Source organism: Chrysemys picta, chromosome 20 (genome assembly GCF_011386835.1).
Source record: "Chrysemys picta bellii isolate R12L10 chromosome 20, ASM1138683v2, whole genome shotgun sequence".
Classification (NCBI taxonomy): Eukaryota; Metazoa; Chordata; order Testudines; family Emydidae; genus Chrysemys; species Chrysemys picta.
The window spans coordinates 12,987,810-13,002,314 of NC_088810.1; the positions used below are offsets into that span (position 1 = coordinate 12,987,810).

General features: G+C 47.4%; 1 non-coding gene across 1 annotated transcript; it reads right to left on the reverse strand.

Moving 5' to 3' along the window:
* Positions 1-14,105: 14,105 nt before the first annotated feature.
* Positions 14,106-14,212, reverse strand: LOC112060587 (U6 spliceosomal RNA). Its single transcript, XR_002889871.1, has one exon. It is a non-coding gene; the product is annotated as a U6 spliceosomal RNA (small nuclear RNA).
* Between the last annotated feature and the right edge of the window lie 293 nt (positions 14,213-14,505).

The window sequence follows — 14,505 nt, forward strand, 5'->3', positions numbered from 1 at the left end:
GCCCTCTGGAGGCTGGTGTCCTGCTTGCTGCTGGGCCCGAGTCCCTTTTGGACCCCAGTGCCCCTTTCAGGCCGGGGTGCTGCCCCCTGGCAATACCCCCACAGATCTAGGTCTCCCCTCCCCAGGGAACCCCCACCCTCTATTCCCACCTCACCTCAATCTATGGCCACTGCCACTCACCATCTAGCCCCCGCTCACTGCAGTGTAATTGCCACTCATCATCAGCAAGGAGGGTTTGGACCTGCTGCCTCTGCCTGCCCTTGGGCTGCAACCCCAGTACCTTCTTTGGCCTTTAACAAAGCCTGCAGCCTGGAGGGTTTCCAGGCCTGAGATCCCCAGCTCCTCTGGCCTTTCCCCAGCCCTGCTCCAGTCTAGGTACCCTGCTCAGCTCCCAGGAAGCCAGGCCCTTCTCCCTCAAGAGCTAGAGGGAGAGTCTTTTTGAGCTCCTAGCCCACTGCCCTCTTATAAAGGCCAGCTGGGCCCTGATTGGGGCATGGCCCTAGCTGAGGATGCTTCCCCAATCAGCCTTTCCCCAGCTACAGCCCTCTCCGGGGCTGTTTTTAACCCCTCAGGTCAGGAGCGGGGTGACCACCCCACTACAGCCCAGAACCCTTTCCTCCTCTGACAGCTCCAGGCTCTGGGTCCCCATTGCCTTTCTTGCCCTGTTCAATTCAAACTTTGCCGTAATGGTCCTGCCTTTGGGTTTTCTACTCCAGTATGTTAGGCATAAAATCAGGCCCTGAGCACCCCTGACATCCCATGGGTTTGAACCACATGAGGAATGGGAAGGAAACACTGATTTTCCCTGTGGCAATCAGTGACTGTCAGTAAGGTGAGTTTGTTGCTGTTGCATATAGATTCATAAATGCCAGGCCAGAAGGAACCATCATGGCTATTAGACTGGCCTCCTGCGTAGCACCAGGCAGAGAATTGCATCCAGTGACTCCTGGATCAAGCCCACAACTTCTGTTTGACTCTGAGTTCATCTTCTGCAAAGATGGCCAATCTTGATTTGAAGCAGGGGTACTGGAACCCCTGTATAGTGGGGTGCTGAGAGCCATTGAACCAAACTGTAAACCCTGTATATAATGGAAACCACCTCAAGCCAGGACCTATGATTTGAAGACTCCACCTGATGGAGAGTTTGCCACATTCCAACGTTAGTTGTTCCTCTGGTTAATTACCCTACTGTTAAAAATGTGCAGCTTATTTCTAGTCTGATTTTATCTAGCTTCAGCTTTCAGCCAGTGGATTCTGTTTTGCCTTTGTTGGATAGATTAAAGAGCCCCCTCCTATCAGAAGTCATCTCTCCACATCAGACTCACAGACTGTAATCAAGTCACCTCTTAAGCTTCTTTTTGATAAATTAATAGATTGAATTTATTTAGTTTCTGACTGCCAGGTAGGTTTTCCAGACCTTGCATCATCCCTGTAGCTCTTTTCTGAGCCCTTTCCAAATGTAAACATCCTTTATGAGGTGTGGACATGAGAACTGGGCATCACATCCAAGAACGGTCTCACCAGTGCTGTATATAGAGGTGCTTCCACCTCCCCACTGCTATGCCTGTGTGTATGAAGCAGCAGCTTTTCTGGGAGCCCAGTGTTCGCACAGAGCACAACTCCCACATGGGGCTGCACACAAGGGACTTTGTGTGCCACTAAGGTGCTCATTCCATTTACAAAATTAAATTGGCATGAGAAGGACTGAATTTCTCTGTCCGGCTCTAAAGTGCTCTCCGAATGATCTAATTTATCACTGCGACTACTGCAGCAGCAGTTCAAATACTCACATTTCCCTGGCTTTGGAATCAGACGACAGGATGACTTCATGTTTTCAAACCTGTCCAAGTTCTTTGTTTCTCTCCAGTTCTTGGTTTCCCACCAAGTCCTACTGCTGCACTTGTCCCTTTCAGACAGAGCTGCAGGCCCTTCTATGCTTCAGCGGCTGGGCGGGGCTCTTACAGCTGCAGATCCAGAGCTCAGTGCTGCACAATGAGATGCTAAAGCAGGTGCAAGTGCCCTGGGCAGCACAGGCCAAGCTACAATGTGAACAGTGCCCAGCGGAATTGTCATCTTCCCAGTGACTGCCACTGTGTTCTTGGGTCTATCAGGGTATGTCATGCTTCCCCCTCTGTGCCCAATCCACAGAGTATATGAGTTTGTTACAGCTCCCAGCTACAGAGCCTGACTCTTTAACTGAAGCTGCAAAGCCTCTAGATCCCTGGGGCCATCCCTGGTGCTGGCCCAGAAATTGGCCATTGCTAAGGCTACATTTATGTCATGGAGGTTGTGGAAGTCACGGAATCCACCACTTCCAGAGACCTCCGTGACATTCTCTGTTTCAGCCCCAGGGGCTGCGGGACTGGCAGGGTTACAACAACAGGTAACAGCAGCGACAAACGACAGGGAGGGCCCCTGAAAGGTTCCAAACACAGGTGACAGACTCCTGAGGGGGTCCTCCTCAGGGTTCTAGCAACGGGCAACAGTCTTGCAGGTGGGGACGGGGTGGAGGGGTGGGGGGGATGGAGGATGCCTCAGGCAAGCGGCTGGGCAACCCCACAGCTTCCAGCCACCACGGTGGAGGGGGAAACCATGGAGCTGCAGCAGCAAAAGTCACAGACAGGTCACAGCTTCTGTGAATTTTTGTTTATTGCCCATGACCTGTCTGTGACTTTTACTAAAAATAATCATGTCAAAATCTTAGAAGGGGTGCATAGGGTAGCTCGGATATGGGAGTGCAGAGGCTTTAAGGGGTGGGTAGATGTGATCAGGACCATTGAAAAATGCAGAAGAAATAGGGCTAGAGGGAACAAAAGTAAGGCTAGAGAGTAGGATTTGTAAGGATCAGGCCTTTTCCTGTAGCCATATTGTAAGGCCTAAGGCCTTTGTCTGCAGCCATATTAAGAGAGCAGCAGCCCTTAGCTAAGAAGCAGGAAGTCACATCCTCACATTCCATCTAAATGACATGAAAACACTGTAATATCAGGCTGTGAAGAAGGAGATCCTGTCCTAATAGCCAGGGCCGGCTCTGGCTTTCTGGCCGCCCCAAGCAAAAAAAAAACCGTGGCGGCCAGAACAGCAAAGCAAAAAAAATAAAAAAAACCTGCGGCGTGGCCAGAGCCAGGGTGCAGGGGGATTCCCTGCCCTGCAGATGTGCCCCGGCTGGGGGGGAGGGGGAGGGAGCGGGGGGAGAGAGAGAAGGAGGGTGGCCAGGGCTTCAGCGGGGCGCTGCCACGCGGCTCCTCCCGCTGTGCTCCCTGTCGGGAGGCTCCGCAGCACTCCAGTCGGCTGGGAGGGAAGGACGCGGGCTGCCCTGCCGGGCTTGCTGCAGGGCGCTCCCATCCTCCACGCTGCTGCCCCCTACAGGGCGGCTGGAGCGGAACAACAACAAAAAAAAAGCGGCCGTGCTGCCCTAGGATTGGGCGGAATGCCGCCTCCTACAAGCTACCACCCCAAGCACCAGCTTGCTCGGCTGGTGCCTGGAGCCGGCCCTGCTAATAGCACCACTATCACCAGATAAAGAAACAGATCTTAAGATGGTTAAAGAAAACTTAGTTTGACAGCATTCTATCTGGCAAGAAATCACTTATCAATAGTTGTGATTGTGAAATCCTCATTTCTTTATTGTTTTGTCTTTATGGTCCCCACTTCCCTATTGTTTATCTGTATGATCTCTGTCTGGTTCTTTGACTGTTTTTGTGTGTTACATAATTAATTTTGCTAGGTGTAAATTAATAAGGTGGTGGGGTATGATTGGTTAGAGAATTTTGTTACAATATGTTAGGAAAGGTTAGTAAAATTTTAGGAAAATGATTGGTTAAGGTACAGCTAAGCAGGACTCAAGTTTCACTATATAAACTGGGGTCCAAAAGGAAGTTCTTTGGGAACCAACTCCAGGACACAGCCCCAAGATCAGAGCTGCCAGACCTCAACACTCTGCCAATGACACCGTGCAGAAACTGGAGTCTCCCAGATGGACCTGATCCTGACTGACCAGCAGGGAAAAGTTCATCTGTCTTACTGTGGTGAGCATTGTAGGTGTAGCATGGTGCATTCTGTTTTGGTGATTGTTAATAAATAGAGGTTAAGTAGTATATTACTGTGTAAGGCTCTTTCACTGGTAAAAGACCCCATAAACCCAGAAAAGATTAAGCCCTGAGTCTACAGGGAATGGATGTTTATCTGGAGCCCGGAGGAGAAGAGCCCTGAGCCCGGAGGAGTAGAGCCTGGAGCACAGAGGAGTAGAGCCCAGAGCCCACGGAGAGGTAAAGTTAGGTGCCTTTCACCTGGAGCCCTAGGAACTGGGAAAGGGTGTGGGGGTGCCTAAATTAACCGGGTTATGCTTGGAGCCCTAGGAACTAGGTAAAGGTGGGATTCCCTAGAGTGTGCAAGTGACAGAGCATTTTGTGCAGGTAACAGATTGATGGGGAGAATCATAGAATCATAGAATATCAGAGTTGGAAGGGACCTCAAGAGGTCATCTAGTCCAACCACCTGCTCAAAGCAGGACCAATTCCCAGCTAAATCATCCCAGCCAGGGCTTTGTCAAGCCGGGCCTTAAAAACCTCCAAGGAAGGAGACTCCACCACCTCCCTAGGTAACGCATTCCAGTGTTTCACCACCCTCCTAGTGAAATAGTTTTTCCTGATATCCAACCTGGACCTCCCCCACTGCAACTTGAGACCATTGCTCCTTGTTCTGTCATCTGCCACCACTGAGAACAGCCGATCTCCATCCTCTTTGGAACCCCCCTTCAGGTAGTTGAAGGCTGCTATCAAATCCCCCCTCATTCTTCTCTTCTGGAGACTAAACAATCCTAGTTCCCTCAGCCTCTCCTCATAGGTCATGTGCTCCAGACCCCTAATCATTTTTCTTGCCCTCCGCTGGACTCTTTCCAATTTTTCCACATCCTTCTTGTAGTGTGGGGCCCAAAACTGGACACAGTATTCCAGATGAGACCTCACCAATGTCGAATAAAGGGGAACGATCACGTTCCTCGATCTGCTGGCAATGCCCCTACTTATACAGCCCAAAATGCCGTTAGCCTTCTTGGCAACAAGAGCACACTGTTGACTCATATCCAGCTTCTCGTCCACTGTGACCCCTAGGTCCTTTTCTGCAGAACTGCTACCTAGCCATTCGGTCCCTAGTCTGTAGCAGTGCATGGGATTCTTCCGTCCTAAGTGCAGGACTCTGCACTTGTCCTTGTTGAACCTCATCAGGTTTTTTTCGGCCCAATCCTCTAATTTGTCTAGGTCCCTCTGTATCCGATCCCTACCCTCTAGTGTATCTATCACGCCTCCTAGTTTAGTGTCATCTGCAAACTTGCTGAGAGTGCAGTCCACACCATCCTCCAGATCATTAATAAAGATATTAAACAAAACCGGCCCCAGGACCGACCCTTGGGGCACTCCGCTTGAAACCGGCTGCCAACTAGACATGGAGCCATTGATCACTACCCGTTGAGCCCGACGATCTAGCCAGCTTTCTATCCACCTTACAGTCCATTCATCCAGCCCATACTTCTTTAACTTGGCGGCAAGAATACTGTGGGAGACCATATCAAAAGCTTTGCTAAAGTCAAGGAATAACACATCCACTGCTTTCCCCTCATCCACAGAGCCAGTTATCTCATCATAGAAGGCAATTAGGTTAGTCAGGCACGACTTCCCCTTCGTGAATCCATGCTGACTGTTCCTGATCACTTTCCTCTCCTCTAAATGTTTCATAATTGATTCCTTGAGGACCTGCTCCATGATTTTTCCAGGGACTGAGGTGAGGCTGACTGGCCTGTAGTTCCCCGGATCCTCCTTCTTCCCTTTTTTAAAGATGGGCACTACATTAGCCTTTTTCCAGTCATCTGGGACCTCCCCTGATCGCCATGAGTTTTCAGAAATAATGGCTAATGGCTCTGCAATCTCACCCGCCAACTCCTTTAGCACCCTCGGATGCAGCGCATCTGGCCCCATGGACTTGTGCACGTCCAGTTTTTCTAAATAGTCCCGAACCACTTCTTTCTCCACAGAGGGTTGGTCACCTTCTCCCCATGCTGTACTGCCCAGTGCAGCAATCTGGGAGCTGACCTTGTGCGTGAAGACAGAGGCAAAAAAAAAAGGAGAGAAGCATATGGGAGGAGTGAATGAGGACAAATGGGGGAGTGTGGCACAGCATGGATAAAACTCAGAGATGACTGAGTGGAAACAAGCTATGGGAAAGAGTCCTGCACTGGTCACCAGGTGATTGATTGGATGATCTAATAAGTATTTTCTTTTGCTGGCTTCTATGATTTGGAGAGGATGATAGGAGATTGGGGATTCAGGGCAGAGCAGAAGGAGCGGTTCTAGGTTCCTGACTGAAGAACGAAAGCTCAGGGTTGGCCCTGCCAGGTGACTTGGCTAAAGACAATACAGAAAGAGTAATAATAAGTGACAATTGGTCAAATAGGAGCAGATGTTTAGTGGGTACTGCAGGGAGTGGCATTAGGTTTGTTCTTTGTTTGCATCTTCATTAATGCTCTGAAAGTACAGAGTAAACAGCATGTTACTGAAATCACAGACACTAGTAAATTCAGAGGGTCTTTAATGGGAAATGGCAAAACAAAATGAAAAATTTTAAGTTAATTTCTCTTTGTTCACCCTATTTCCCCTCTTTTATTCCATTTTCCATTCTATCACTTTTCAAAATGTTGCCAACTTTGGGTAAGTTGCAGAGCAGTGTGAGGTTATTGATATAATCTGGGACCATATAGAACATGGTTGCAACCAAAGTCCTGTAGTGGCACCAAATCTTGTAAAAAGGGGGTCAAATGAGGTGTCTAAGACAAGGTTATGGTTTGCTGGTTATGATTATGCTGTATAGATGTGCGTATCAATTTTGTAGTTGAAGTTGTGAATATTGGCTCTATACTGTCTGTATTTCAAACTTATGCTATTCTTCTGGGAAACATCCCAGACAAGTTGGTGTTAGCTCTGCCTAGTCTGCTTGATGGCCCATTAAGGACCATCAGCTATACAATGGACCCATTGAGAGAAGGCAAATATGCCTTGCAACTCAGCAAAGTATGCAGGGACTGGCCCATGTGACTCCAGACTCCATTTTGCTGTAATTTTCCATAGTAAGGACAAAAAAGTGTTCTTACACCTGGAAAAGACTATAAAAGGCTGATGCCTCTCCTCCATCTTGTCTTCAATCCTGCTTCTTACCTGTGGAGGGACTTTGCTACAAACTGAAGCTCTGAACAAAGGACTGAGGGCCCATCCCAGGTGAGGATGTACTCCAGAGACTTGATTTTGAACCTGCAGTTTATTTCATCACTGCTACAAGCCTGAACCAAGAACTTTGCCATTACTGTATGTAATTGATTCCATTTAACCAATTTTGGCTTTCATCTATATCTTTTTCCTTTTATGAATAAACCTTTAGATTTTAAATTCTAAAGGATTGGCAACAGCATGATTTGTGGGTAAGATCTGATTTGTATATTGACCTGGGTCTGGGGCTTGATCCTTTGGGATCAGAAGAACCTTTTTTCTTTTGATGGGGTATTGGTTTTCATAACCATTTGTCCCCATAACAAGTGGCACTGGTGGTGATACTGGGAAACTGGAATGTCTAAGGGAATTGCTTGTGTGACTTGTGGTTAGCCAGTGGGGTGAAACCAAAGCCCTCTTTGTCTGGCTGGTTTGGATTGCCTTAGAGGTAGAAAAACCCCAGCCTAGGGATGTAACTGCCCTGTTTTAAGCGATTTATCCTAAATTGGCACTCTCAGTTGGGTCCTGCCAGAACCGCATTGTTACAAGCAGCAAAAGGAAAAATCTGTCACTGCCACCTGGTGACCTCCAAAGCGGGAAATGTTTTGAAATGTTATGGGCTTGGGGGGGAGAGTGGGGAAGAAAAAGCTACCATGGCCATTCTCTCTTCAATTGCCTTCAATGGTAAAGAAGAGCAAAGGGGGATGGAGAAGGAAAAACAAAAATTTGAAATATTAACACAATGTTTTGTGAAAATTTTTGAAAATAAATAAAACCAAACTGGCTCCTTGCCAAACCTTCAAAATGGAACTAACTACCCCATTTCAACATGCTTTGCAAAACTGTTTTTCTATTTTTGACAATCTATAGAGAATCCATTGTTACCCTGGGTCACTAATTGCTCCCATCCAGGATGTTCTCTGCAGAGGGTACTCTGTGTAAGACACTACCTGGGGCGATTCCTCACAAAGCTTTGAACATTTAAATCTGCTCCTGGTGGTGGGGACTGTGTTCCTCCGTCACTTTTCAGATGATGCACTTTCGCCAGGAGGAGCATCACTGGGGAGGCAAAACTGCTCATTCTCCGCTACTTTTCAATCTTTGATAGAGAAGAGGAGAGAGAACTTAGAGAACTGTATCCAGGGCAGAGAATCAGGGAGCTTGTTATTGGTTCTTAGCATCTCCTCTCTCCTCATCTTCTGGGCTGCAAAGGGTGCCCATGTGTGGGGGTGGGGAGAGAGCTATCCTGTGCCAGGCTTAGGCACAGTCCTGTTCTGTGGGGGTTCCTGGCAGAGAAGTCAATAATGGAGCAGCCAGAGCTACCCCTGCAATACAGCAGGTGACCAGAGGAGGGGGGCACAGGGAACACAGCTAGAGCTAGAGCTGCTGCAGGGGAGATGGTGCCCCCCACTGGCCTCTGCAGTCACTGTGCTGGTTGAACATTTCTGTATAGAACTGCAGGGCACAGCTCTGGGGTCACCATTTCTATCAGATCTTTCTTGGCACAGTCACCCATGGGAGCCACAACTTAGAGTCTCAAAGGACAATAAGGATTTTTTAAATATGTTAGGAACAAAAAAAATCCCGATAATGGTATTACTCCATTACTAGATGGAAATGGTAGAATTATGAATAATTAAGCAGAAAAGGCAGATTGGTCAATAAATATTTCTCTTCTCTATATGTGGAAAAAACAGGTGATATGGTCTCATCATATGGTGATGATACCACTGTTTCCATTCCACTATTATCACTAGAAGATTTTAAATAGAAGCTACTAAAGTTAGAGATTTTTAAATCAGGAGGTCCAGATCACTTGCATCCAAGAGTTTTAAAAGAGCTGGCTGAGGAGCTCATTGGACTATTAATGTTGATTTTCAAGAAGTCTTGGAGCACTGGGGAAGTTCCAGAAGACTGAAAGAAACCTAATGTTGTGCCAATTTTTTAAAAGGCTAAACAGGATGACCTGGAAATCAAAAGCCCTTCAGCCTGACATTGATCCCAGGCAAGATACTGGAGCATCTGATACGGGATTCAATTAATAAAGAATTAAGGAGGGCAATGTAATTAATGTAAATCAACATGGGCTTATGGAAAATAGATCCTGTCACACTAACCTGATATCTTTTTTTGATGAGATTACAAGTTTGGTTGATAAATGTAATAGTGTTGATGTAATATGCTTAGACTTCTGTAAGATGCTTTACCTGACATTTTATGTTTTCTTCATTGTTAAAAATGTTAAATAGCATTGAGCCAAGAACCAATCCCTGCTGGACATCACTGGATACACGACCATTTACAATTAAATTTTGAGATTTAGCTAGCCAGTTTTTAATCCATTTAATGTGTGCTATGTTAATTTTATATTGTTCTTTTCTGTTTTTTTGTTTTTTTTTAATCAAAATCATCACTGATAAAGTTTGCAGTTTTTTAAAGTCTGCAGTTTTTTTAAGTTTGTTGGAATAGTAATTAAGAAAGAGGACAGCTCACTAATTCAGAATGTTCTGGATCACTTGGTAAACTGGGCACAAGCAAACAATCTGTGTTTTAATACATATAAATGTAAATATATACATGTAGGAACAAAGAATGTAGGTCATACTGTGTTCCTACATGTATACCTGGGGGACTCAATCCTAGGAACTAGTGACTCTGAAAAAGATTTGGGGGTTGTGGTAGACAATCAGCTGCACATGAGCTCCCAGCATCATACTGTGGCCAAAAGAACTAATGTGATCCTGAGATGCATAAAGAGGGGAATCTTGAGTAGTATAGATGGTTATTGTATTTGGCACTGCTGTGTCCGCTGCTGGAATACTGTGTCTTGTCTAGTGCCCACAATTCAAGAAGGATGTTAATCAGTTGGAGAGAGTTCAGAGAAGAACCACAAGAATGATTAAAGGATTAGAAAACATTCCTCATAGTGATAGACTCAAGGACCTAAATCTAGTAAGTTTAACAAAGAGAAGGTTAAGAAGTGACTTGATTATAACATAAGGATGGCCACACTGGGTCAGACCAAAGGTCCATCTAGCCCAGTATCCTATCTTCTGACAGTGACCAATGCCAGGTGCCCCAGAGGGAATGAACAGAACAGGTAATCATCAAGTGATCCATCCCGTCGCCTGTTCCCAGCTTCTGGCAAAAAAGATTATAATCTGTAAGTATCTAAATTGGGAACAAATATTTAATAATGGGCTCTTCTGTCTAGTGGACAAAGTTATAACATGATCCAATGACTGGAAGTTGAAGCTAGACAAATCCAGACTGCAAATAAGGCATCGAGTTTTAACAGTGAGCATAATTAATCACTGGAACAATTTACCAAGGTTATGCTGGATTCTCAATCTCTAACAATTTTTTAAATCAAGATTGGGTGTTTTTTCTAAAAGATCTGCTCTAGGAATTATTTTGGGGCAATTCTCTGGCTGGTGTTATACAGGAGGTTAGACTAGACAATCACAATGGTCCCTTCTGGTTTTGGAATCTACAAGTCTATGACAATGTGGCAAGGGACCCCAGCCACCTCTGGGACCCCACTGTTCTAGCCCCTCATGAGTGCCACTTTAATAAAATGACAATGATCATCACTGTGGATTCCATCCAGATGAAGACCTCAGCACTAGCCACTGAACAGCCACAGGCAACCTGGCTCCTGGATTAGAAGAAAAAACCAGGAGTGACCCCTAGAGTTTGGCAATGGGGGTGACAGGGATGAAGTCATATTGCCAGATTAAGAATTGCAGTTTAAGAATTGCAGCCCACATGTTTAGGGCACTGACCCAAAGGACAGAAGTTTCCGAGGTTCACCCGTGTGTAACTTAGTTACAGGGATAGCAATATGGAATGAAGCAACAGACAGTTTGTCTCTCTAGAGCACCCTCCTGTATGATACACATTTTAATACGTGAACACTCCCCCCTCCACCGCCGGGAGCATATTAGAGAGCGGGGTGTGACTCGCTCAAGGTCCCCTCTAGCATCTGTGTCTCCGTGCTGTATAGTACAGGGCTCATCCCACTGTGACACTTTCACTGAACCTCTGCATTCACTGATGGGTGGCGTCTAAGCTGTCTGATAGACTGGGCTGGGGCTCACACCCATGCAGCACCATGCACAGTGCTGTTTCCCGGCTCTGTTGACAGAGAAGGTTGGCAGCCTGGTTCTCTCTGCCTCCGTCTTGCTGCTGCCCTCAACTTCCATGTGCTGCAAGTGCAGCAAGAACACACAGTCCTTCCTAAGGAAGGAGGTAGCAGTTCTCTCAGCCTGGAGCGGGAGAAGCAGGGTGAGTAGCCCCCAAACACCCAGTGTAACAGGGATGGCTTAGGACTCTGCTCTCTCCTTCCCTGTGCATGCCCAGCACACTGTGGTGTAATAGCCACCATGCAGCTCAGGGTGTTGTCTCCAGGCCAGTGATGACAAAGTTCTCCAGCCCCTCCTACTTAACCTCAGAGCTCTTTTACACTATGAATTAATAACGAGGAGAGGCCATTTGTGCTGAGAGGGGACGATGTGTAATTTCCAGCTTTTATCCCAGGCTCCACTAGCTTAATCCACTTTGCTGCCTGGGCTTCCTTCAGGAGATGGATGCATTTAGATAAGTGGAGAGACAGATGCACAAGTGGGTAGCAGGAAACACTGACAGGGTGGTGCCTGTCTTAAGGGAGAGGAGAGAAAGAATGACAGTGAGATGCATGCAGACTGAGTGACAGATGGAGCTGATTAGTTATGAAATGAGAGAATGAAACCCAACAGATTCTGACAGTTTCCGGCTGAAAGTCTCTGGCTCCCTGACTTCTAAATAAAACCTCTCCCTCCAGATCCCTACCGGAGCACAGACATCACACTCAATCACTCCCCAGTCACAAGAAATGAAGCCCAGACTTCAATGCATTAGAGAGATCTGGGGGCCAGCAGGCTCTGGTGGAAATTCAACGTGTGTCAAGTTCACAGCTCAGCTATCCAGCTCCCAGAAGGGGAAAGCTCCTCCTGGCAGCAGGGAGAGGTTTCCTGGACAGATGCACAGACTGGGCTGCTGACACAGCCGGAACCTTCCCTTGAAGCTGCATATTACACTTATTACTGAATGGATTCCTTTGTTTATTGATCTGATTTTGAATGCCCCATCACAGCTCTTGAGGCACATTAACACAATTATACAATCACCTCACGACCCTCCCCAGCCCAGCCCGCACAGAAGTGGGCCTCCCTTTCCTCAGCCAACTGCTCTGAATGGCACCCTGGGCTCTGACTCAGTCAGCAAACTTGAGTTCTTTGAAACCAAGACAGGAAGCTAATTTCAGAGCCTTCACTCAGCATGCTCTGAGTACCAGCCTGGGAGCTGCTAGTCTGAGTGTCCCAAATCCCCAAGTTTGTACCCAGGGGGTCAAGTGGGATTGGACTTGGGCAGCTAGCCCTGGAGGCCACCCAGAGCCACACTGCTATTTTTAGCATGCTAGCTCAAGCAGAGCTAGTGCATATGTTGGCCTGAATTGGGAATTACACCTTCCAGCTGCTGTGCAGAGGTACCCTTAGATACCCAAGCCCAAAGCATCACCCATAAGCAGCCATTGCAGCCTCTAGAGCCCAGATGTGCTGTGGGTCACATTTTCAAAGCTCTGTGTCCACAATTATATAGGTGTTTTAATGGGAACTTTTTTTAAGCCACCAGAAGTGGGAAAGGTGAGAACAAGCTGAACAGTAGTGACAGTGCAGGCTTCTGGCCTGTCTCCCCAGCCCAGAAAGGGTTAAATGCCATGCACAGAGTCTGGTCAAGGCCTGCCTTCAGGGCACAGTTTATTATTCAAACACAAAACTCACAAAGAAACACAAAACCAGGCTACTCCCCCAACCAAAGCCAACTGCAGGGCTCAGAGGCCTTTCCTATTGCATCCTTTCCCTGCAGCTCCAGGGTTGGCCATAGGAGCGAGCTTACTTCCAAAACCCTCAGAGCTCTTTCAGCTTTTATAGGAATCACTGACTCCTTCCCAGCTGCTGCTGATAATCCCCTCTACCAGATCTGACACCTGTTCTTAAAGGGGCTCTGCCGCTGAACACAGCTGGCTTGCCCTGGGCACCCCAGCCCTGAATGGGCAACTTATGTTGCTCAGGGATGTGAATAAGCCACCCCCCAAGTCAGTGGTCCCCAACCTTTTTGTGGCCAGTAGCACATTAATGTTTTCAGAAGAGTGTGGCGGGCACCAACAATTTTTCAAGGCTTATTTTGTATTTGTACATTAAATAATACGAAAAACATCATATTTAATATTAGATAATATATGAATCCAGAGAGAAGAGAGAAGCCATAGAGAAGCTGCGAGGACAGAGAACACCGGCGCCTGCAGCCCCAGAGTACTCTGTCCCCAACAGGCGCGGGGCCCTGGCTTCTCTCCCCTGCCGGGCACTAGGCAGGCCCCGCGCCTGCCGGGGACAGAGAACACCGGCGCCTGCAGCCTGCAGCTCCGGAGTTCTCTGTCCCTGGCAGGTGCGGGGCCGTGGCTTCCCTCTGGCTTAAGCTGCGGCCTCGCGCCTGCCAGGGACCGAGAATACCGGCGCCCGCAGCCTGCAGCCCTGGAGTTCTCTGTCCCGGGCAGGTGTAGGGCCGCAGCTTCTCTCCCCTGCTGGGCACTAGGCGGGTGCACATAAATAAATAAATAAATAAATAATAATGGAGATATCCCATCTCCTAGAACTGGAAGGGACCTTGAAAGGTCATCGAGTCCAGCCCCCTGCCTTCACTAGCAGGACCAAGTACTGATTTTGCCCCAGATCCCTAAGTGGCCCCCTCAAGGATTGAACTCACAACCCTGGGTTTAGCAGGACAATGCTCAAACCACCGAGCTATCCCTCCCCCAAAAATATGGAACGCTTCACGAATTTGCGTGTCATCCTTGCGCAGGGGCCATGCTAATCTTCTCTGTATCGTTCCAATTTTAGTATATGTGCTGCCGAAGCGAGCACAAACAGGCGCGCCCACGGACATCGCATTGGGGACCACTGCCCCAAGTGATATAAATAACACCAACCTAAGTGCCAGTGTGGGTAGCGCTATGTCAGTGGGAGAGCCGCGCTTTGGGAGTGGATTAAATAAATCGATGGGAGAGCTGGAGGCAATGAAGTAGTATATTGATAAATTGGAAAGGGTTCAGAGAAGAGCCATGAGAATGATTAAAGGATTAGAAAACCTGCCTTATAGTGATAAACTGAAAGAGCTCAATCGATTTAGCTTAACAAACAGAAGGTTAATCAGTGAC